We start from the raw sequence: 23,111 nt of genomic DNA on the forward strand, positions 1-23,111 counted from the left end.
AGACAAGAAACATGTTACACATTGTTTTGTCCAAGAAAATAGTAAGAACACGTGATGATTTTTCATTGGTAATTATTGTCTTATTAAATAGAATACAATGCCAAGATCGAACCTAAATGGCTTGGTACTTATGGTAGGAGCATGCAGTCGCACTTACCTTCTTTGGATATGTTTTTTTTCTTAAAGTCGGAAACAAATTTGCATATGGCTTAAAAGTCAGAATCCAATCGGATTCGGATATGACTTAAAACTCAGTTTCAGATATGGTATAGCCTTTTCTTCATCCGCATTTGCATCAATATTTCAATATCCAAAAAATTGGATATGGTAAAAGATATATCTGATTCAAATCTGATCTATTGACATCTCTAGTTACAATTGAAAGAAATTAGTTTGGAATTTGCTCTTTCTAACAAGAAGCTCTATTGTTTGAGCATATTCTTCAAGTGGGCATTTACATAAACTCTTGATTACATGCTTTGCCCACATGATATCATGGTTTAAAAGGAAGAGATCACTACAACAGCCACAATAACAAATGAAAACTAATCTTTCAACTATTACTCCCTCTTTCTCTCTTCATGTCTTTGCTTGAGATATGTGTCATCCTATGTATCATCCTTTCTACTATCAATCTTTTTCTTTTAACTATTGTCAAACCATGGGCCCATAAATGAAGATTCCCAAGGAAATAATACCATGAACAATAATATAACCTATTATTGTTAAGCTACAATACAAACAAAGTCAGTAGCAGAAGTGCAATCATACCAAATTTACCAAAGTATCAATTCAGTTACATCTTCATTCAATTAATTCATTTTTTGCACCAAAAAGAGAAAAACGGACTATTTATAAGCTGATCTTCTACACAAGTATAAAGGAATATATTAGGGACCATGTGATTGTCCAAAGATACGTTAAAGCATTCAAAATCTAAGTCACAAGGGTATGTGGTCATAGTATGATGGTACACTGAACCAAGTCCACCGTTATCTGTGGGTATGTTTAGATCGGTTCTAGGTTGGAATATATCCAAACCACAATATCTTAAAGTCTTAACCCTTTCTGCATGATGTCTCATTCCTCCTTCGATGTCTCTTAGAGTCCTTCAGGCTTCAGCAATCACAAAGGCACATGGCCGGCAGTGGGGAGTTTCACCAACCAATGGTGACTAGTGAGGGATGGTGGCAGATTTCAGCATTGCCAATGACATAAGATCTTTTTTCTCATTTGATTCTATTTTTTTAGGGTATTTTTGTATTGTTTCCACCTTTGTTGTTCAATACTTTTATTTATTGCTGTTTTTCACTTTTTTGTGTTTCTTCTATTATTGCTACTGATGTTTCTTCATGATTTTGGTTTTGAATAGCTTGTTTTTCTACTTTTGTTTTATTTATGCTTTCCATGTATTTGATGATTTTGGGTTCAATTTTTGTCCTGTCATTGATACTATATCTCTTAATCAGCTACTTCTGCCATATTTTTCATTTAATATTTTTGAGCTGCTAAAATCTGTTGTGTTGCCCTCTTGTTTAGGTTATGACTTATAGTTTGTAAGATATAAATGCTGTTCTATTTTGAACTTTTAACTTTTAAAGCTTTTCATTTTAAACAGATAAAAAATGCTGCTCTTGTTTAAGTATTGTTATGTTTCTACTGGCAATATTTCATAGTTAGATTGTGATTTATTTAGGTCATAAATTTATAATTACATTAACACCTATGAACCACAAACTCTTTTGTTTAAACTTTAAACTTTTAAGGTCTTAAAATTACATGTTTTTATTTTATATTTACGTTACTTGTTTGTTCAATTATCTTTGTTATAGCAAGGCAAGTGAAGGGAAGCAAACATCTTCTACTCCTACAAGTTCACATTGTGCATCAGTAACTGCAGCTATATTTAGTTTATCACAATCATAAATGACCAGCAATGCTAGGCTTATGTGCAAAAGAAAGGAAGAGCGCTTGGACATGGTGGGAATGTGATCTTTATGTCCTTTTTGTGGAAGGGAGTTCAATGAGACATATACAAGAGTTCAAGCAGATCAAATGCAAATTAAAGGCTAGGGTATTCAAATAGGTAAACAGATTACAAATGATATTATAAATGAGTTGAAGAATGAGCGAAACATTATGAGAAGAGGAAAAGTTCTTCCTCATCCGATTTTATTAACAGTATTTCAATACTTTGTTGTCATAATGTGAATGAAAGTAGAGAGAAAAGAAAGGTGAGTACAACTCAAAAGTTAAATTAAGTAATTTGTTTGCAGAAGAGGCAAGAAATAGATAGAAAATTGAGAATGTTCTTCTTTTTAGTTGCATACCATTTAGTGAAGCTAGAAAGCCATATTGGAAGGACCTAATTACATCTTTGGCAAATAGCAACTTGTTAGGATATGTTCCACCAAACAATGAAAAGATGAAAGCTATCATCCTCCAACAAAATAAGAAACATGTAGATAAATCATTGCAATATCAAAAGTTTTCATGAGAGTGACATGGAGTTTCAATTGTATCTGATGGCTGGAAAAAATATTCAAATATGCTTAATTATTAACTTTATTGCAGCTGCAACTAATAGACTAATCTTTCTAAAGGCAATATATGCATACATTGCATTTAAAAATACTGAGTATTTGAAAGGATTATTTGTAGAGTTTATTAAAGAAGTTGGAAAATATAATGTTGTCTAGACAATTACATCTAATACACTTGTATGTAGAACTGCTAGTATTGCGTGGAACATGATTATCCTCATAATTTTTAGAAACCTTGTGTAGTTCGTAGTTCAAATTTGAAACTAAAAAGTATATGCAATCTGCCAAGCAAAGAACAAGATCTTCATGCTTATAAATTGTGTTCATGGATTGAAGACTTGGAAAGGAATGCTAAAAACATTAGAAATTTACCGGAAATCATTGACATGCATTTTCTGTTTATGATAGGCATGTTGATCTAAAGTTATTAAGACTTACAGAGACATCTTATGCTTCTATCATCATTCTGATGAAAAAAATAAGGAAGGTTAAAGACACATTAATCATATTTTGATAGATGATTATTGAAACCTCTATCATGCTAATGAAGCAGCAAGACTCAAGTCTTCAAGGATTGATTGTTGATGACATCTGATGAGATAAAATATCTTATTCTCTTGCATTAACAAAACCTATTTGGTAAATGTTGAAGGCTCTTGATTGTGATAAGCCTATTTTCATTGTGTTGATGAGATGTGGGGGAATGTCATTGAAAAAATACAAAAAGTCACTTTTAAGCATGAGAAGGACTTCACCCTTGAAGACTTAGATGAGATGGGATATACTCATTGAACTCCAAGTATTATGGTAGAAGGTGGCTCTTTGAAGGTGTTGGAAGAACCCCACCACATATAGATCCAAAATTATCAAGGCATAGGTTGGCATGTCTCAATACAATTTTTAGATATTCCAATCAAAATGAACAAGCTCACAATGAGTTTGCAAGCTTTTTTTACATGAGATGAGGATATGTCTGAAATTGTAGATAGAGACATCTACCTACCTATTTCTTGGTGGGTCAAACATGGACATGCTTATGCCACTCTTTAGTACCTTGGATTGAGGTTGTTAGTTCAATCTGCTACATCTTCATGCTCTGAAAGGAATTGGAGCACCTATAAACCCACAACCTCAAGAGAAATAAACTTTCAAGCAAGTGCATAAGATTTAGTTTATGTGCATTCCAACCTTTAGTTACTTTCATGAAACAAAAGTGAATACAGGCACATCAACTTTTTTTGACGTGTAGGTTTTTCTTATTTATATACTTTTATATACTTGACTAACTACTTGGTAATAATTATACTTTGTTGACTTGAATTATAGTGAAGGAAGAAGCAAAAATTGGGAGGTGAATGGTGAGGAATTTGACTTCGAATGAGAAGATGATCTTGACGTTTTTAATTTAGGGTTAAATAAACCATCCATACAACAATAGGAGGTAGAGGGGGATGAGGAGGAGGGTGCGGAGGTGGACATAGAAGAGGATAATCATCATGATTTTGGCCTATGTATGTTCTATGAGATTATATGTAGGAAGTAGGATCCATGAAACATTGTCTTATTGATGTATTGTGTATGAATTTTGTTTTGATTTTCTGTTTTTGTGGAATTACACAGACACACACAAAGATATGTGTGTGTGTGTGTGTGTGTGTGTGTGTATATATATATATATATATATATATATATATATATATATTTTGGTGTACCCAATACCCAGGTTTTCTTAGTTGCTGCACTTGTACCCGCTTTACTGTCCCTGCACCTGAACCTGAACCCAAACCCATACCTGTGCAAATTAGTTCACAATTTACACAATGTTGCACCACCTTATTGAACTTGTGATACTAGAATCCGAAAAATAGTAAATAGGAGCAGTATAATCAATTTTCTAGACCCTTTTCTATCTGCTAACATCATCCCCTTGATTTTTCAAAAATTTGCTCAATTGCAAAAATGTCAGATTGATTTTTGTTCTGAATTTGTAGAGCGAGTGATTATGATACTCATAGATAGTTCAGCTAGATGGCTGTTCCAAGTGAAGATGATAAATCTTTTTTCTAGTAAAAGAAACACTATGCTGCCAATGGCACCATAAGCTGATGTCATACAGTGCTTCTTATTCTATTTTTTCTTTGGCAAGACAGTTTCTTTATGGTAAATTTGGAAACAAGAAAAGATAAACAGAAAAGAGAGCAAAAAGTTAGCATCTGCAAAATTTAGATACAGAAGGTATATAAAGGTAAAAACCATAAGAACTTGTCCACACTGAAATGCTTGTTGGGATTCATCTGGCTTTTGGCTTCTATAAAAATATTGAAGGTTTCCAAAGATGCAACACCATTCGTGACTACTACAAAAAACTAACTTCTGAGGTTTCTTGCCTAACACACACACACACATGTATTTCAACATTTTAAAAATATATACATAATGCAAAATTATACATAATAGACAATAGATGCATGGCTTGATATTTTAACGTATGCTGCATATATGAAATCACTATTAAATGATCGGATCTATTGCACCCATTTCATATTTGAAAAATAATCAACCACCAAAGCAAGCAGTGTGCATAGAGCCTTATTATCATTCAAACTGAATTACCAAGATTTGCATGCTTTACCAAGAAGATTGTGTACTTTTGCAATTTTAACCACATGGATGCAATTTATATAGTTAAATGAATAAAAATGAGGATTTATGCAGCTTGATTAAGATTGGTGTAAGTTTTTATAGCAATTGAACATGAACAGCATAAACTTTTCATAAATATTTTAGCTTTAAAAATAAAATGCTTCAAGAATGGTCCAATACGATGAAGGTGTCAATGCTGTTAGATTTGCAAATGAACATACAGGCTTGAGATAATCTTCAGTAGGCACACTTGCCTAATCACATTCTGGATCACATATGCATTGTGATCAAATAATCCAATGTTATTTGTTAGCAAAAAAAAGAAACTGAATTGTGCTTTGTCTAGCAGTATCTAGAGCTTCAATCAAACTTCATTTTTTTTCCTCAATTTGAAAAAAAAAAAGAAACATAAACTGAGACTGAGTTGATGGAGGTGCGCTCGTGGCTTTGCAAAATTTTTCCTCAATCTTTTCCACGCATAAGTAGTTGCACAGCTCCAAGCTGGTGCAGGTTTATAAGCTAATAATCATTCAAGTGTATACTGTAAATAAGTACACTAATACTGCATGTTGAGCATGATGGCCATCATGAACCTACAATAAAATCAGATGAAACTAATTATAGTTCAAAATTTCTAAAAAATGACAATAATAGATACCCTAGAAAATAGGGAATTAAGTGCCTTGAGAAAGAACAAATATGTTGGGGAAATCACCAGTCCAGAGTGGCTGGATGTATCGAGGCTGGCAGTGAAGATCCTTGCAGGCAAGAAAACACCATTGCTTCCAAGCTTGTGGCCTAGGATAAAATGGCCTTCTAGTCGGTAGTGGAGGCATCCCCGTTTGCCCTCATCTCAGCAATAAATGAAAGAATCAGGTCATGGAAAGGAATTCAAGCTAATGAGGCCTCACTCCCCGATGTTCCTCATTCATCAACAAGAGGCTCGGAGGTCTGGCAGGCCACACAATGAGGGAATCATTTGTTGGTGAGGACAGTTGCATCGTCAAACACAACAAGTTGCTATTGGAACAGCACTTGCCATCGCCAATGGCACTATAGGGAACAACCCTCACCCTAGGGGATACATCAGGTTGCCCTTGCCCTTTGTAGCGTTGGGAAAAGCCATTCTCTAGGGTGTCAACTGTTGCCAATAATGTTATTAGCAACCCTCCCAACTTATTGGCAAGGGTGGAAGTTGTTGGCAATATGGTCTATAGTGGTGGAAAAATTATCTTTAGTAGTGGTTTTGTCACCGCCTATAGGTCTTTCCATTTTCCAAAAGAAAAAATGCTGCTTATGCAGTAGCTACACCTTTTTTCTAAAAAAAAAAATAATAAATAGATAAGAAGGTAGGAAACCTGACCTTAGGGGCCATTGAATTGGTTCTGGTTCCCTTTCTAGCCTTGCTTAAATAGTTCACCATCAAGACAACACATGAAATATAAGCCTTTCAGATGGAAATACCTCAACCAAGTAGAACATCTAAAGTCTGACCTTTGCTTCGGTGACTAGTGTGTGCTACTAAAAAGAATGGATTAACAGAAGAAGCTACATATTGGACTCATTTGAAGATACATATCTCAGTCATGAAAGTTGAGTCTCAAAGCTGAATATTGTTACTCACCACCCAAGAAAGGTAGCGAGCATTGGAATGAAATATAAGCAAAACATATTCCAAGGTCATTTAAATCAAGCATCACAACTCCAAATTGATTCAGAAAACGGTAAGGTATGGTAGGTGAAGATAGAAGCAAGCACAACCTATGTATAAGGATGTTACTCAATCTAACAATTAAATAAGAAATGGAGCATTGGACCATCTAATAATTATGATCTAGAACCGTGTATACTAACTGAAAAATTGTTTAAAAAAAAATCTAACTTCAGCAAAATGGTGATAATAATCTGCTATACATTAACAAAACAAAAAAATAATCAGCAATGTTGACCAAGGACCCATGCATGTTAAAATAAGACTGGTACCAAAAGACATGGACAAGACCAATCACCTTCGACTGAAGATGAAATTTGTGGCACAGGCGGAAATTGCATGCACCTCAACCACAAGCAGAGTGATAGACAAATAAGACAAACTAAAAAGTGAGGATCTCTCACTAACATACTATGCATTCCTTATGGATAACATGCCATATATTTTGAGAATATATATGCACAGCTTTTTATTATAGCTTACCTCACTGTCTGCACTCAAGGAGCTAGATCGCCTTCTTTTCTGTAATTGTTTCTCAGCATTCCCCTTCTGCTACATTGAAAATATATATGCACAGCTTTTTATTATAGCTTATCTCACTGTCTGCACTCAAGGACCTCGATCACCTTCTTTTCTGTAATTGTTTCTCAGCATTTCCCTTCTGCTACATTTAATCGAATATGAAACTGGGGAAGTGCATAGAAAGTTGGATGTCTAACCTGATTCCCATGATAGCCTTGATCATTGTCCAATGACCTCTTCCAAGGTCCATTATTAGAACGGTGTAGGTTATGTGCATCACTGCTTATGAAGAGATGGTGCCGGCAAATGGCTTCCTGTGGGATCAAAGTCACCAACCTCTGAAAAGAAAAAAGTTTCAAATAACTCTCATTCTTTGAACTGGTTTAATAAGATGGGAGAAGAACAAGTTCATAGAACCCACATCGAATTGGAGTCCTGGGTGTGCTGGCTCTATCACCAGCTTTTGGGGCTGTTGATGGTTTGCTCCTCTCCCTCTCCCTCTCGACCTTCTTGATGACCCCTTCTCTCTCTCCATGTGTCTAGATCCCTCTCTCTCTCTCTCTTTCTCTCTCTCTCAATGAAAGAAATGGTGCATCCCTTTTCTCTCTGACTCCAGAACTTGCTCAATCAATCTCTCTCTCAACAAAAAAAATATATCAAAGTAGATAAAGACCTGGGTGCATCGGATCAGTTTGTGTTCTTCATCCATGCCCATGCAATATGATCTGTTAGATAATTAGAGAATAAAAGCAAATGATGTGCTAACCAAAGGAATATGGATATGTAAAATCACAATACTAGACTCTCAAATACACTGCCAAGACCTTCCACAAGTCCTAAAAGTAAGAAGATTGCAAACAATAAACTCTTTATCATACTGAACTCCAGTAGAAACAGGAATGAACAGCATATAGAACATAGTACTTACATGAAAATCCAAAAGGAAAGTAAAAAGAAATCAAGAGAAAACATATTGGTTGTTCCCATATACTACAAAGAGAAGAGCCAATAGTTGATATGGCATGTCTAATATTGAGGTATTTGACAGCCAAAAAATTTCAGAAGTGTGCTTTTTCCTAAGACTTACTGTGCTTCCAATATGCTTTACCGTACTAATTATCTTCCAATGGAAAGAAGATGGGTGCATATTACATAGGATGCTGAACATAGAGAAAGCAAGAGAGGGTGCATGTAAGATCAATGAGGTACCAACTTGATTAAACTCAGGCAGATCAGCAGCGTCAAGTGCTAATCTTTGGTGAGTCCTGTACACCTAACAAAACAATGCCACTATTAGGTACAAGCAGAAAAAAACCCAAAAGAAGAAAAGGCTTAGCAATTTCTGGGATCAACTCAATCCAAAGACCACTAAGCTGGAAAACATGGTAAGCTGGAAAGAGAAACAAAACCCAGGAAAGAACTCTGAAGTTGATTAAGAGAATTCAACTTTGACATTTTTTAACAAGAATGGAAATATTTCTATCATAATAATGCCATCCATTTAATGCTTAGAGTGATTACAGTTAATTAAGAAAATTCAACTTTTCCATATAATGGTTAGATCAGCAACAATACTGTGAAATACTCACTCCCTCTTTCGTTGGAGAGTACCCATACAAAATTGAATAAGAGTTTTTCCTTTCAGCTGGTGTTTCTCTACAAAAAATAAAGTTATCTGCTCTCGAGATTTACCTATATGACTTGCATGAAGAGTGACCTTGCAACAAAAGTTCAATTTTTCGGTGACTATTTCTAGCAGTCTCCTACATAAAAAGTAAAACTAGCTCGAGCAATTAAAAGTTGAACCTTAGTGTAGGCATCCAACTTAGAGTGGGTTCACTAGATTACAATTTTGACCACAAAAGATAGTTATTTTTTTGGAGTTTTTTACTTCACAGTTATACAATTTCCCCCATTTAGTGAAAATAGATCAAGTACCAAAAAAAATTCACTATAGTGATTCTAAAATTATATAGAAGAGGAGGGACATAAAAATATGCACTATGTAATACATAACTAAGGCAAAAGAGAAGAAAGGGAAAACTAACATGAGAAGAGGGCTCTATACATCTTTAACTATTATATGCCCATTAAAAAATAAAGAAGTTAGTCTCCTTACCAATTCATCCTTCATATTTTTCATTTCTTTCCAGGCCAGATCAATATCAGTAACTTGACCTTGAAACCTTGCCATAGGCTGACAATGATGAACCAGCATAAGTTCATGTTTGACAACCAACAAGTTGCATACCAGGCATTTACATTAATGGAACTAGAGAACTCACAAGAGAAAGGGCCATAACCAGATCATGAGCTTTTACAATGACTGCTCAGTTCTCAAACTCGAGCCATCTTTTATTACAATGTTTAGAGCAACAAATTTTCACAAATTTCAAGCTGGGATATCTTTGACTATCACAATGTTTGGAGCAACAAATCTTCACAATTCTTAATTCTTGCAATGTTTGGAACAATAAACATTCACTGCCCAGTATTCATAGTGGGGCATTTTATTTTTCCAAAAGGAATTCTACTCTGAACATTTGCATCATGGTTTTCAAAAACCAAGAACTTTGCCCTACACTGGGGCATTCATTTTTAAATTTGGTGTGTTTTATCTTTGCCACTAACCTCGGCTTACCACTGGCTTAGTACCAAAGAAAGATATCTATAGGCAACGCAATTTTTTTTTATTGCCGAAATGATTATCTTACCCCTCTTAATGTGCTGATTTTCTCAAATATGTTTCAGGTGAAAAGGCCAAGGATCACATAGACGTGGATTTCATAATCCAAGTGTTTGGCAAACCAGATGCCAATCACGTAACCTGTTGCCAATAAGGAAAATGTTGCCCCTGATCACTCATTTTTGCCAAATCTCATCCAATTTTGATGAACTTGTTCTAGAACTCCTGAGAAATATGTGATACCATTCCAATTATGAAAATTCTCACGTTTGTAAATCACTAGTAGCAATCACAACTAATTTTCTAGCTCATGTTTGGTTGAAATTTAGCTCAAAATGGTCCATTTCTGCTTTTTTTTGGCAATTTCTTTACACTAGGTCATCCATTGATCCCACCAACTTGATTGTCAAATCCTTTTCAGTGTTAGTATAACTATCTGAGTGATTTACATAATTCTCAACATTGACACCTTATTAGTACCCATGGATCTCTCGCTAAGGTTTTCTCAATGCTAAGAGAGTATTTTTGAAGTTATTTTCCACTAATGCATCCTAATTTAAGATCTAGAGAGTTGTCTCAACTGAAATTCTCTAATGGCTGTGTTGGCTAGAATGACTGCTTTTGGTATCCTCCTTGTTGTGATTGAGAAGGACCAAGCATGGGAGCATGGTTGTTGTGCTATGAAAAGTTGGTATGATTCCTCCAACCAAGATTGTAAGTATTTGAATATGGGTTGTGACCTAGTCTGGTAAACCCTTGTGCTGCTTGAACTTCTTTAGGAGGATGTACCACCTGGCACTGTGATAATGAATGCACAGGACTATAGCAATATACGCATATCTCTTTGGTGGCCTTGTTTAATTGCAATAGTTGGTCTAATTAATCATCCATTCTACTCAATCTCCTCTACCAATATGGAGAAATGCCTACCTCATACATCCCTTTATTCTACTCTTTCATGGCCCCAATAGATCTCTTTGATCTTGATGATGATGCATGAAATTCTTAGTCAAAATCTCAAACATCTGCCAAGCCTCATTTTCACTCTTTGTCATAAATGTGCCTCTACACGTTGCAGCAACCATTTGTTGGTGTCTATCACTCAATCCATTATAAAAGTATTGAACCAATTGGCACTTTGGCACTTGGTTGGGACACTCCCTCAAGGGATCCTTCAATCGTTCCGAGGTTGCATAAAACTGTTCTCCCTACTGCTGATAGAAACTAGTGATCGACTTTTTGTATTGATTGGTCTTACCAATTGGGAAGTCTTTTCTCAAAAATTCTTGTTGCATATCTTTCCAAGTGTTTACGTTGATGAGTAATGACCTTAACCAGTGTTTCAATTTGTCCTTGAGAGAAAACGGGAACAAATACATCTTTAGATAGTCATCTCCAAAGTTGGTGATCTGGATGGTGGAACACAAATCGAGGAATTCATCAAGATGTTGGTAGGGATTCTCATGAGGTAGCTCATAGAACGATGGTAATATCTGAATGATTGAAGGCTTGATCTCATAATGATTTGCTCCAACATCATGTCTTGTGATGCCAGAAGTGGGAGCATAGTTGGTAGGTCTGAAATACTCCCTAAGTGAGCGAGGTTGATCTTCATTGTTCCTCATTCACATTTTCTGGCTCTATGTTGCAACGAGCTTCATCTTCCATTATTTGATTTATTGTGGTTCGATTTCTTTTGAGAAGTGTCTCAAGATTCAACAACAGATCGAACAATGGTGTCTAATGCTCTTTATGCAATGATCTTCTTCTGTGCATACACCTACAATGAGATGGTGTCAGGCACTTATGCGTGACTTCCATTATTTGATTTCTTGTGGTTCGATTTCTTTTGAGAAGTGTCTCAAGATTCAACAACAGATCGAACAATGGTGTCTAATGCTCTTTATGCAATGATCTTCTTCTGTGCATACACCTACAATGAGATGGTGTCAGGCACTTATGAGTGACAAGTGGGAATACTCACCATGATTACATAACACTTCCTAAACTAAACAAACAATATCAATTTTACAAACAAACATATGCATGAAATTAATAAAATTTTCTTAAATCTACTCTAGCATGCAACACCAAATTCTAGATAAAAGCAAATAGAAGTTATCCAAATGAGCATAACTTTACTTGTATCACTTGATTCACTTTAATTTGTCGTTGTCCCTGGCAACAAACCAAAAACTTGGGGCAGTTTTGGATATAGATGCAATTTTACAATATAATTCAATTGAAATCTCTATTCACATATATTAAAATTGAACAACCTATTGCAATACAAAGTGAAACCATGCACCAGTTATACTTGTATCGGATTTCACAAGTGGTGAGTCTGAGTTGAACTCTAGGGACAACAATTGAATATCATGAATTATATAGTCAAGACATGGCGAATTTAAGAAGAAGCAATATAGAACAAGCAGAAAATTACTCAATTGAAGTGCTTATATTACATGAAATTAAAAGTTCACAAGATATTTCAATGCTCAATGGTGTTGCATGGACTCTTTTCAATTAGCACACAAATATCTTTAATAAACAGTTAAGGAGGCTATAATATGAATCTGAAATTGCAGTAAGGAACAGTCTTCAAGCCAAAATTAAGTATTTTTAATGATTTACAACTAACTTTCACTTCAAAATAATCTAAACAAACTGATAATTATTTAATTTATAGACCTATAGCAGAAATTGAAGTAAAACATGCTAAGAAACATGTTAAAATACACATGCACCACATTTAGACTAGAAAATATACCGTGCGACAATTCAAGGTGTTAGACTAGCCATAAATAATGATTAACAACTATATTTCTATCTAAAACTAATACAATTGAAATATAACTATTTAGCCTACCATTCTATAATAGAAATTGCAGTCAAAATACAGTAAGCAACAAACTAATATGTATACACACTAATCTAAAATTAAAAAATGCGGTAAGCATCAACACAAAAAACTAAATTGAGCATACATCATTACATCTAACTAGGATACAAATAAAAATTAATCAAACACCAGATAACTTATTCATACAACTAAAAAAAACAAGAACTTGAAGTAAACATAACAGTTAACTACTAGAAACTAGGTAGAAACCTATAAAAAGGACTAATGAACAGTCCTAGCTACTAAACATAAAGCAAATGCCACTAACACCTAAACTCTATCTACTTTAACTAGTTGAACAGTAATATAACTAGAGTCTATACCTAAGACATGCTAAAACACACTACATTTATGCTTGAGAATTCAAAATTAAAAGAAATTACATCACAAGAGTTGCTGTCCATGACCAGCAAGCTCCACCTAGCTAGAGAGAGGCTCACTAATCCTTAACAAAACAAAGTATGCATACAAGGTTTAGATATGCTGCAACAAAAAATAGCTAATGCATACACGATCTAGACAACTCAAACATTGATTTGGTAGAAAAATAACTAAGAACAGATATTCATTTGCTGAAAAAAATGAAATCCTAAAGCTCTATGGCTGAAAATCATGAAAAAATGTCTAATCTATGATACATCAAGTGAGAAATCGTGAAGACCTACCTAAAACAGGTTTTGAGCTCCTTGAATCCCAGATTTGGCACACCATCCAGCTTCTAGAATCATTGGTTGACATCAATCCTTCACCCCACCGAGCTTGGCTACTAGGTTTTGAGAGAAATAAGGCATGGAAGAAGAATGGATCATGATGGGTTGAGGGTTCTCCACCAAGAGGCATCACCTAGGCAGTCAGATGGAGCTCCTCCTCCTAAGGCTTCACCAAGGAAGCTCCAAAGAGACAGAGAGAGTTGCTAGTCGGGCTCTTCTTTACTAAAACGAGCCAGGGTTTCTGTCCAGCTCAAAAAATTTCATAAAAATTCCATGAAAAAGTCAGATTTCCAAAAAGAAGCCTCTTTGTAAACTCATCTTTTCAAAATAGTTCTAGATGGTTTATTTTCTTTACTAAATAATTTATTCTAATCCTATTAAACTTAAGCAACTTGTAATAAAAATGCAAGCCCAAATGGAAAGCATGTTTTGGAAATCAAAAACTCACGCTTGATTTAAAAAATGTATTCTTTTAAAAGAAAAAGACAATTTTACCTTTTGGGGCCAAATTTCACTGGTTTACACATAATTTCTTTGTTTTAGCTCTGATTTCGATCGAATTCGAACAACGACTCCTTGAACCCTACCCAAACACAAACATGAGGATTTAAAGATTAAATCACCGATCAAGAACCGACTTTCCACTGGGTCTCCAATATCGTCTGCTGAGTCAGGGAGGCCACGAACGTCAAAAAACTTGTCTATGGGCAGTGCCATCTCTCCATATGGAAACCAGAATGTGCTCATACAGAGGTTCCATCTCTCAGCTAGCACCTCATTTTTATAAGCATTGGTCATTGTCTCTAATCCGCATTTCATCAAGATATCTGAGTTTAGCTGTCAGGAACTGCTTTAGCCACTCTGAAAACCATCATACAATGGGGATATCCATGGGAAAGGTCATGGTGTCTAGATCTCCTCGTATGATGGAGTGTACAATGTGATGGCAGGGATGTGTTCAGAACATTATGACTAGAAAACAAAAACCAGTGGGGGTCAAGACAGACAATTGATCAATATCTTGAGATAACCAAACGGGACTAAATGAGGACAAATGATGGACATGTTTGGCTTAGAATAAACTAAGATAAGTCCTAAGTGGCAGAATTACTGAATTTTAATTTTTTGGATGGTGTTGACAAGGCAAAATGAAGAACATTTTGCAAACTACATCCAGTTTTAATAAACTCCACAAGATGTCATCACACAAGTATCAAACAAGGCTACAAATACAACACTCCCTAGAGATGCAGTTCTAACACGATTGTTTTGAAAATGGGCTTAGACATCCACACTGGATTTTCTAAGATTTTTTGTAATCATCAGCAGTTTTATAACGTGGTATGTTGATATACTTGGATGGAAACCAATATCCGTGGCATAGACTCTTTCATATATTCTACAAGTTGGGGTTTCTCATTTTCTTTGGGTCCTTACCTATATATAGAGCTATTTAACCCAAATAGATGGTAGGGGAAGAACTAATACCTGCCCCCAGTAGGTTGGTGGGGCCATTTAACCTCCTGAAGTTGTTGCTTAATGGGAAAGTACTATGGCATGTAGAGATAGACATTGCATAGGTCAAAGGTGGTCTAAAAATATGAACACATGTTAAAATAAAGGGCATTAATGTACTTGGGCCTAAGATGGAGATTAAAGTCATGAGAGAGTAAACATTGTTTTGAATGAATTTCTAAATTGGGAAAGGTTGTATTTGATCTGAATCTAGGAGGGCATAAAATATCCTTCTCAGTTCTAAGTCTTAAATAACTAACATGCACAAACATTGTGGGGACTCCTAAATGGATCTAAGGTGGGACGACAATTACATTTGGACCTTTAAAACTTAATCAAGTAAAAAATGAGGTCAAGTCTCATCACAATTGTCACTTCTGTTGATCAATTTAAAATTTCACAATCTTACACGTCATGACCGTTCATTTAGGATGAACAAAAAATGATCAAAATACTAACTCACCTCTGTATTCTCATTGTGGGAATCCACGACTCATCAGTACGAGATTTGATGTTCTTACCGTATTTAACAGGGGTAATTTGATCAAGGACTAGATTAAGTATTTAATGTCCCACAATATGATTGTCGTCAAACATAAATGCAAAATGGGAGTACTGAATTTGAAATAGAGAAGTTTTAGAAAACTAAGTGAATCATTAAAAACTGGGGAGCAAGAACTAGAAATTCTTTAATCAAGTAAAAAGTTCATGATGTATATCATCACAAATCCATGCAAAGGTTAATTCCTAGATCTAATAAATGCATGGAAAACTAGATTAAATACATAATGGAGATATGTTTTCTAAGTTTGGGACGTGGACATAGGAAGATCTAATTCAAAGTTGAAATCCAAATTCATTGGTTAAAGATGATCCAAACATTCAATAGTTGATCCAGATCTAGGGTTTAGTCTTAAGGTCATTCTAATAGGGTCTAGTTCAAACCCTTATCTGAGATTTGTTCCAGTTCATAAATGATTCTTGATTCAAAATTAATGATCCAAATCCAAAATGAATTTAATGATCCAATCTCAGGGTTTAGGAATCTTAAAGCCTATAACAAGTGTTTAAGATCTTGATCCAAATTGCATGAGATCCAAATCTAAAATGTTGATGTAGAATCCAACCCTAGGATCTAATTCTCATAATATCTAGATCTATATTTAATCCAATTTATGCTTGAGCTCAAATCGAATACCCGAATCATTCAAATCTAGATCTAATTTCTTCAATAACCACATGTCTAACCTTATTACGGTTTAGGTTTTTGCATGAACCTCAAAGAGATGTAAAGTAAGGTTTTAAAGTCCATTTTGGTTTATTATTTAGTCTATAATTCAGTACATACCAGAGAGTCTGCATAAAGTTACAGATTTAAAACAGAGCTTCATATAATAAAATAAGAAAGCGACAAAGTAATTAAAAATATGTTTTTCTGCAGTGAACTATTCAAGTACCCAATTTTATGATCCTATTTGAAGGGGGTAGAAAACTTGGATTTTGGCTAAAAATTTGTGGTAGACTCATGACATGATAGAGAAACTATGAGACTTGAAAGCACTTGAAAAGAGTAACTAAACAAAAAATAATTCAAGTCTGAAGTTGACCTGAATTTGTGTTTTCTGTAGAGTTCTGCAAAAAGTTACAGAAAGCTGCCAAAAATTATATGAAAATATAGGTGAAGGAACTAAACATATATAGCCCCTCTGGACTGAGAGAACTAAGTTAATTAATCTAAGAAAATTTCAGGACTTAATTCAGTCAGAAATTTGAGATAGAAAAAATAGTCTTGTAAATTGATGCAACAGAGGTGTCACATCATAACGAAAATACATGACAATTGGTAGACATAAAATAGACAATTGGTAGACATAAACTAAACAATACACAAGACTAGGTTTTTTTATGGATTACAAAAATGATTTCTGGTTTAAGAGATGTAGTCATTTGAAGTTAAGTGAAAATCTGGCTTATGACAACAAGTCTATTTTTCATCTAACTCAATATTTAACATCTCTTAAACCAAATATTAAAGTAAATACTCAAATGAGACTACATTAATCATGTCAATTAATCATGTAAATCAATCAATGAATCATGCTGAAATTCAAAATAAAGCAAGAAAACTACAAAATAGTGATTAGATACATTAATAAAATGAAACAAAATAAGCAAGTTATGCATGAGATCAAAGACTATGTGCATGTGCATGTGATCTACGTAAAAGAATAAAATTAATGAAGACCAATGGGACATGAGTAGGAGGATGCTTATGTGAAGTCCATGAGAGGGAGAGGGAGAGGCATGAAAATCAAAGAGGGAGGGAAAGAGAGACTTGCCTTTTTCTTTCTTTGTTCTTCTTCTCTTCTGCTAGACCATGTCCAAACATCTTGGAGTACCTTGGGAACCATGCCAATAGAGGGAAATCTAGTTAGCAAAAGCTAAAAAATAAACTAAGGAAATCAAGAAAGATGCAGGATAGCATACCTTGAAAACCATGCCAAATAGAGAGGAATGGATGGCTGGACGCCCCTCCCCTCTATTTATAATGATTTTTTTGTTAAATTTCAGCTAATTCTATTGAATTAAAATTTTAGAAAATGAAAACATGGATTCATGATGCGTCAGACATATCAATGGTCAGAATCTGTCCAAGAATCCACTAAAGGGCCTACATTGGCTTGATGATGTTGTAATTAAATTAATATTTTAAGAAATTAGTGTGGCACTCCAGGTTTTTCCTTTTTGAAAATGTTGAGAAATCCTGGCTAGCCCTGAGATGGACAACCCTGATCGATCTGATTCAAGATTGATCAGTTCAAGACTTTTGATTGGAGATATGATGCTTGATCTAGATTTTGATTTAGATTTTGGATATGGATTTAGAATTTCGATTTGGGTCAGAGGTTCAGATCATTCTTTAAATCAAGAACAGTGATTTTGGATATCAAATACAAGATCCAAATCAGAAACAATGCAGTTTAAATCCAAATTGCAGATTTGGAGCATAAACTTGGAACATGAGATCCAAGAACAAAACTTGGGCTCAGCATGAGTTCAGTGAGCTCAAGCTCAGTGCTAGGAGGTTGACCTAGGCTTGTTTTTAGTTTCAGCTAGGTTGGATGTAGGCCCAATCTAAGCTTAAGTTCAACTGGCAGTTTCAGGTCAAATTCAGCTTATTATTTCCAAGTTGGGTTCAGGCTCTGCTTGAGCCACACTGGGCTTAGTTTGGATGCTTGAAATATTTGTGTTAGTTTTTTTGTGTTTCCCAACTTAAGAAAATGTGAAAATGGTGCACATTTGGCCAAAAAAATAGTTTTGCCCTTAACATAAAACTAGGTTATGAGTGTCATGTTGGACATAAGACCATGTAAGATCATAAACCATGTAAAAGTATATGCTTACGTGAAATTTCAGTAAATATGACTTGAGTTTTCCTTAACAAATCAAAATTTTTAAAATTGACCAAGTTGTAAACTGAAAATGTGGAGGGCAAAATGGAAATGAATGATTTTTAAGTTGTTCATGGGAAATAAATGTGTTGACTCTTCGAGTGACTGAATTAATTAGGTGCTCAAATTGAAAATCAGAATCCCGGAGTGACAGAATTTAGCTTTGAAGCCACAAATGATAATGTTCGGATTAAGACGAGATAGTGCAATCCACAACAGTGATTTGTTGTATGTTCTTAAGGTTCTCTATCCGAACTAAAGATGATAATATTCTATTCAAATCTTTTTTATCATACTGGTGTGAAGAAATTACCAATTTAAATTTCTGACTGTGAGAATTTCAAGTCAGAAGTTTGAGTTGTCAATGGGAGCTCCAGGGGCTCCAGATATTTAAGAGAAACGAGTGGAAATAGAAAATGAGCAAGGTTTCAAATGAATTAATCTGAATTCAGCTAAAGATAGTCAGCTCTGACACTAAAGAACATGTTGTTAGCTTGACATAGATTGACTAGCCCCATATTGATAGAATTGACACTTAACATGAAGAAGAGAGCATGACTTTGATGTTAGGAAACTCTCTAGAGATCAAATTGTGATGAACTAGCGGAAAATAAATTCAAATATACTCTCTTGGAACTCAGGAAACCTTAACGTGACCTTCAAGAATACTGTCAAGGTATCAGTGTTCAGAATTATGTGAATCATTGAACTAGTGAGCTCATTTAAGTTGAAATGAAGGGAAATGGAAGGTTTCCAAAGGATTTTGGCCCTAGAAATTGGGGGTTTCATTGAAAATAGTCTGCTGATACTAAAAAAAATTGAAAAATCAAGTTGGTGGGATCAGTGGATGACCTAGTGTGAAGAAATTATCAAAAAACAACAGAAATAGACTATTTTGAGCTAAATTTGACTAAATGTAAGCTGAAAAATGGCTTGTCGAAGCTCTTGGTAATTTTCAAATGTGAGAATTTTCATAATTGAAATGGTAGAACTTAATTCTCAGGAGTTCTAGAGCTATTTCATGAAAATTAGTCGAGATTTGGTGAAAATGAGGCCCATGGGCAAAATGGTCATTGTTTTTTATTAGCGGCAGGTTAGGTGGTTGGGTACAGTTGCTTAACACTTGGATTATAAAATCAATGTTTGTGTGATCCTTGGCCTTTGCATCCAAAACATATTTGAAAAAATCAGCACATTAAGAGAGGTAAAATGGTTATTTTGGCAATAAAAAAATTTAGAGTGTCTACAATGCCATCAAACATCAAGTAGGAAAATACTAAATAAGGGTCTGCCACCAAAATAAAAATGATCTAACCAAATAAATGATTTCCAGGTGATGCTCGATCAGTATTTTGACAATTTTACAATTGCATTTGGGTTTAACTATCAGTATTCTCCAGGTTCATCAAGTTTCTACAAATTCAAGTTTGACTTGGCAGGTAATACGAGAAGTCCAAATACTTTTAAACAAATTCTAGACAATATTTTCAGGATTACCACTCATTAAGGTAGAATCAATGGATTTTTATACGTGATGTTTTAAGGGTTTTTTTTTTGTCAAAAACTTTTTATCCTCTAGCTTTTTCCCTTAAAGGGGTCCCCTCTTCTGGTTATTTTCCATGTTCAGGGTGGAATGTATTACCTTTTCTTGAATGGGCTCCATTTGGAAAACCAACACTTCTTTTCACCCCAACCAACAGTCCAATCCACCAAACATTCAAACTTTTCCTAAAACTCAAGAATTGTCATCCAAACTCGGTTATAAGGCTAAAGTTTTCACAAGACCTATTCTTTTTCAAGCTGTGACATTCTCTTAATGGTGAGCAATTTGAGTGAAGCAAGTTATATGTTATGGCCTCTAACGGGATGCCATGTCTTATGGATTAAAAATGATCAAAACGCCTCTATTGATTGCATAGAAGGCCTTCCACCCATAAGGGCAAAAGTAGGAATTAAATAAAACTTTTCCCTATAAAATTGTCAAAATTGATAAAAGGTGGGAACGTGCGCCTTCTATTTGAGTTTAAGCAGCTAGATGCAAAACACTAAAAATATGAGCTTTTTGCAGTTATTCATAAAGAAATCGAGCAACGTACTGTAAAAGGTTTCTTGGCGCCAAAGTTTTAAAACACCCGATTTCATGCCTGCACTCATTTTCCCGATCTCTCTTCATAGTTAGCAACTCAGTTGTTTGATCTACAGAGGAAAAAGAAGGGAATACGAATGCTGGTGAGTTAGGGTTTCATTTCATGGCCATCGGGATGGGCGTATACACAGATCTGCGGATCTAGCGAAGACAGTGATTGCAGGCATTTACATGCAGATCTGCGGTCCAGCGAAGCCAGTGATTGCAAGCAGGGGCGGAGGGAGAGGGGGGGGGGGGGGGGGGGCGCCCGGGCCATGGCCCGGGTGAGCCCAGGAAAAATTTCCTTTTTTACATTGAAAAAATCAATTTTTTTTTTAATTTGGCCCGACCGGTCACTCCTCGTCGCTCCTCTTGGCCCGACCCTGGCCCGGCCCGCAAATCGTCTTGGCCCGACCCTAGAAAAAATCCTGGTTCCGCCCCTGATTGCAAGCATCTTTAGTAAGGGCTTCCGTTCTTTCACTTTGATCCTATAGTAGGAATTTTCTTTTTCCACTTTTTAGTTTTTTCAGGTTTATTTCATTGTGAATTATAGTCGCTGGTTCCAATTTAAGCGGCCTTGCCCTTAAAGATGTAGCAACTCAAGGGTTTAAAACGGATGTTAGAATCAAACCGTCTCTTGGATAGATTAATATTCCATAGTATGTCCCATGGGTTTCTTGTAGTAATTTCAATTTTGGAGGGTCTCTATGTGGTTGATGAGAAGAGGGGAATGAAAATGCATAATTAGTTTAGAGACAAATACTGGAGAGCGCTAATCATTCTCACCGTGGCCATATGGCCTTTGCTCCGTGAAGGCGGTGATCGGCTGGGAGAAATCCGGCAGGGCGCCATTACCGGCATGGTTACCCCACCATTTTTTATTCTTCTTCTTCTTCTTCTTCTACTACTACTACTACTACTACTAATAATAATAATAATAATAATAATAATAATAATAATAATAATAATAGAAATCTACTAGAAACAGTTATATGAAACAAAAAATGGAAACTTGAAATCCTTGAAATCCTTGAAAACTGTAGATTAACATAGTTGATGGGATTGGAGGAAAGGTATATGAAACAAGAACCAAAGTAAAAGCAGGGAAGAGAACTTGGGGCCTGGGGGACTGTAGAGTTGTTGCTCATTCTTCTTTCGCTTTCGTGATCTTACTTAGCCAACTTTTGATTTTTTTTTACATTCTTTTTCTTTCAATCAGCATTCTGGATCTTACTTGTGTCTGGGTGCTAGGAGATGTAAATGTAGGTTTAGCTGATGCTAGAGTTTCGTAAGGTCCTTATGATGCTGAAACGTTCATAACAGGGCAAGCCTTTTTGTTTCCAAAATAGCAAAGACTGTGCAGTAAATGGCTGATGCTTATAATCATTTTTTTTAATTTTATTTTCTGGTCTCATAGTATTATGTACAAATATGTTTCTGATAAAAGCTTAAACAAATAAATTATTTCAAGCTGCTCGTAAGAAAATATCACTGTCTTTTTGCTTTCAACATTTCTCACGAGGATTTCTGTGGCATTTCTTGCTTTTATATTTTTAATCATTTGAATTTTATGGTGTGGATCCTGTTTATCAAATTCTATGTTTATGATAACTGTTTCCTCTTCAATGACATGGAAATGGTGAGTTTGGTCTTTTGCTGCATTTGTTTTTGCCACAAAAAGTGGACATATTCTTTATAATGCTTGGTCAGTTTTCCTTTCATTAGGTTTTATGTCATAGTTTGCAAGATTTTGCTACTGAAATTCATTTTCAAAAGGAAAACCACTTTCAACAATTTTGGTTCTTCATTCCTTTCATGGTTTCTTTTCTAATTTGAAATTTGGAACCACTTTAGTCAAAATTCAATTCTAACTATTGCCACTTATACCAACTTTTTTGCAAAATGTCACTATAATGCATACAAAAGTAAATGCTTCTTTCTCTTTCCTTGATTATATAGTTGCTATCTTTGAACCTTTACTGTAACTATTACCATCTTAAATTTTTCCACCAATTTATGAATGCCGCGGTTTAGTTCATGCTCAATTTTCTTCATTTTTTATTTACTTCACTTTTCAGATTAATCTAAACAATGTCATTGGGAGCAAGTCAAGCAAATGCTTGCACATCTTTTATGTGCTCCATATTGAAGTTGCTGCACATTTTATGCCATCTAGCAAACAGCAGAATTCAGATATTCCTTGCATTGGTTGTGTGGTTTGTTTACTGACGTAATCAAACTTGTAGAACAGACAATCGAACTTTTTAAAAACTAAATAGTTACGCTAGGCAACAACAAAGTA

General features: G+C 35.0%; 1 long non-coding RNA gene across 4 annotated transcripts; it reads right to left on the reverse strand.

The window, feature by feature from the left end:
• Positions 1-5,363: 5,363 nt before the first annotated feature.
• Positions 5,364-13,910, reverse strand: LOC116261016 (uncharacterized). Of its 4 annotated transcripts, none has more exons than XR_004174222.2 (6): positions 13,673-13,910; positions 8,633-8,692; positions 7,841-8,144; positions 7,617-7,757; positions 5,902-7,531; positions 5,364-5,779 (listed from the first exon to the last, which is right to left on the reverse strand). It is a non-coding gene; the product is annotated as an uncharacterized LOC116261016 (long non-coding RNA). The 4 variants fall into 4 exon arrangements; XR_004174223.2 differs by having other exon boundaries at positions 5,902-6,592; positions 7,381-7,757; XR_004174221.2 differs by adding an exon at positions 9,539-9,616 and having other exon boundaries at positions 5,902-7,757.
• Between the last annotated feature and the right edge of the window lie 9,201 nt (positions 13,911-23,111).

The sequence above is a fragment of the Nymphaea colorata genome, chromosome 9 (genome assembly GCF_008831285.2).
Source record: "Nymphaea colorata isolate Beijing-Zhang1983 chromosome 9, ASM883128v2, whole genome shotgun sequence".
Taxonomy (NCBI): Eukaryota; Viridiplantae; Streptophyta; class Magnoliopsida; order Nymphaeales; family Nymphaeaceae; genus Nymphaea; species Nymphaea colorata.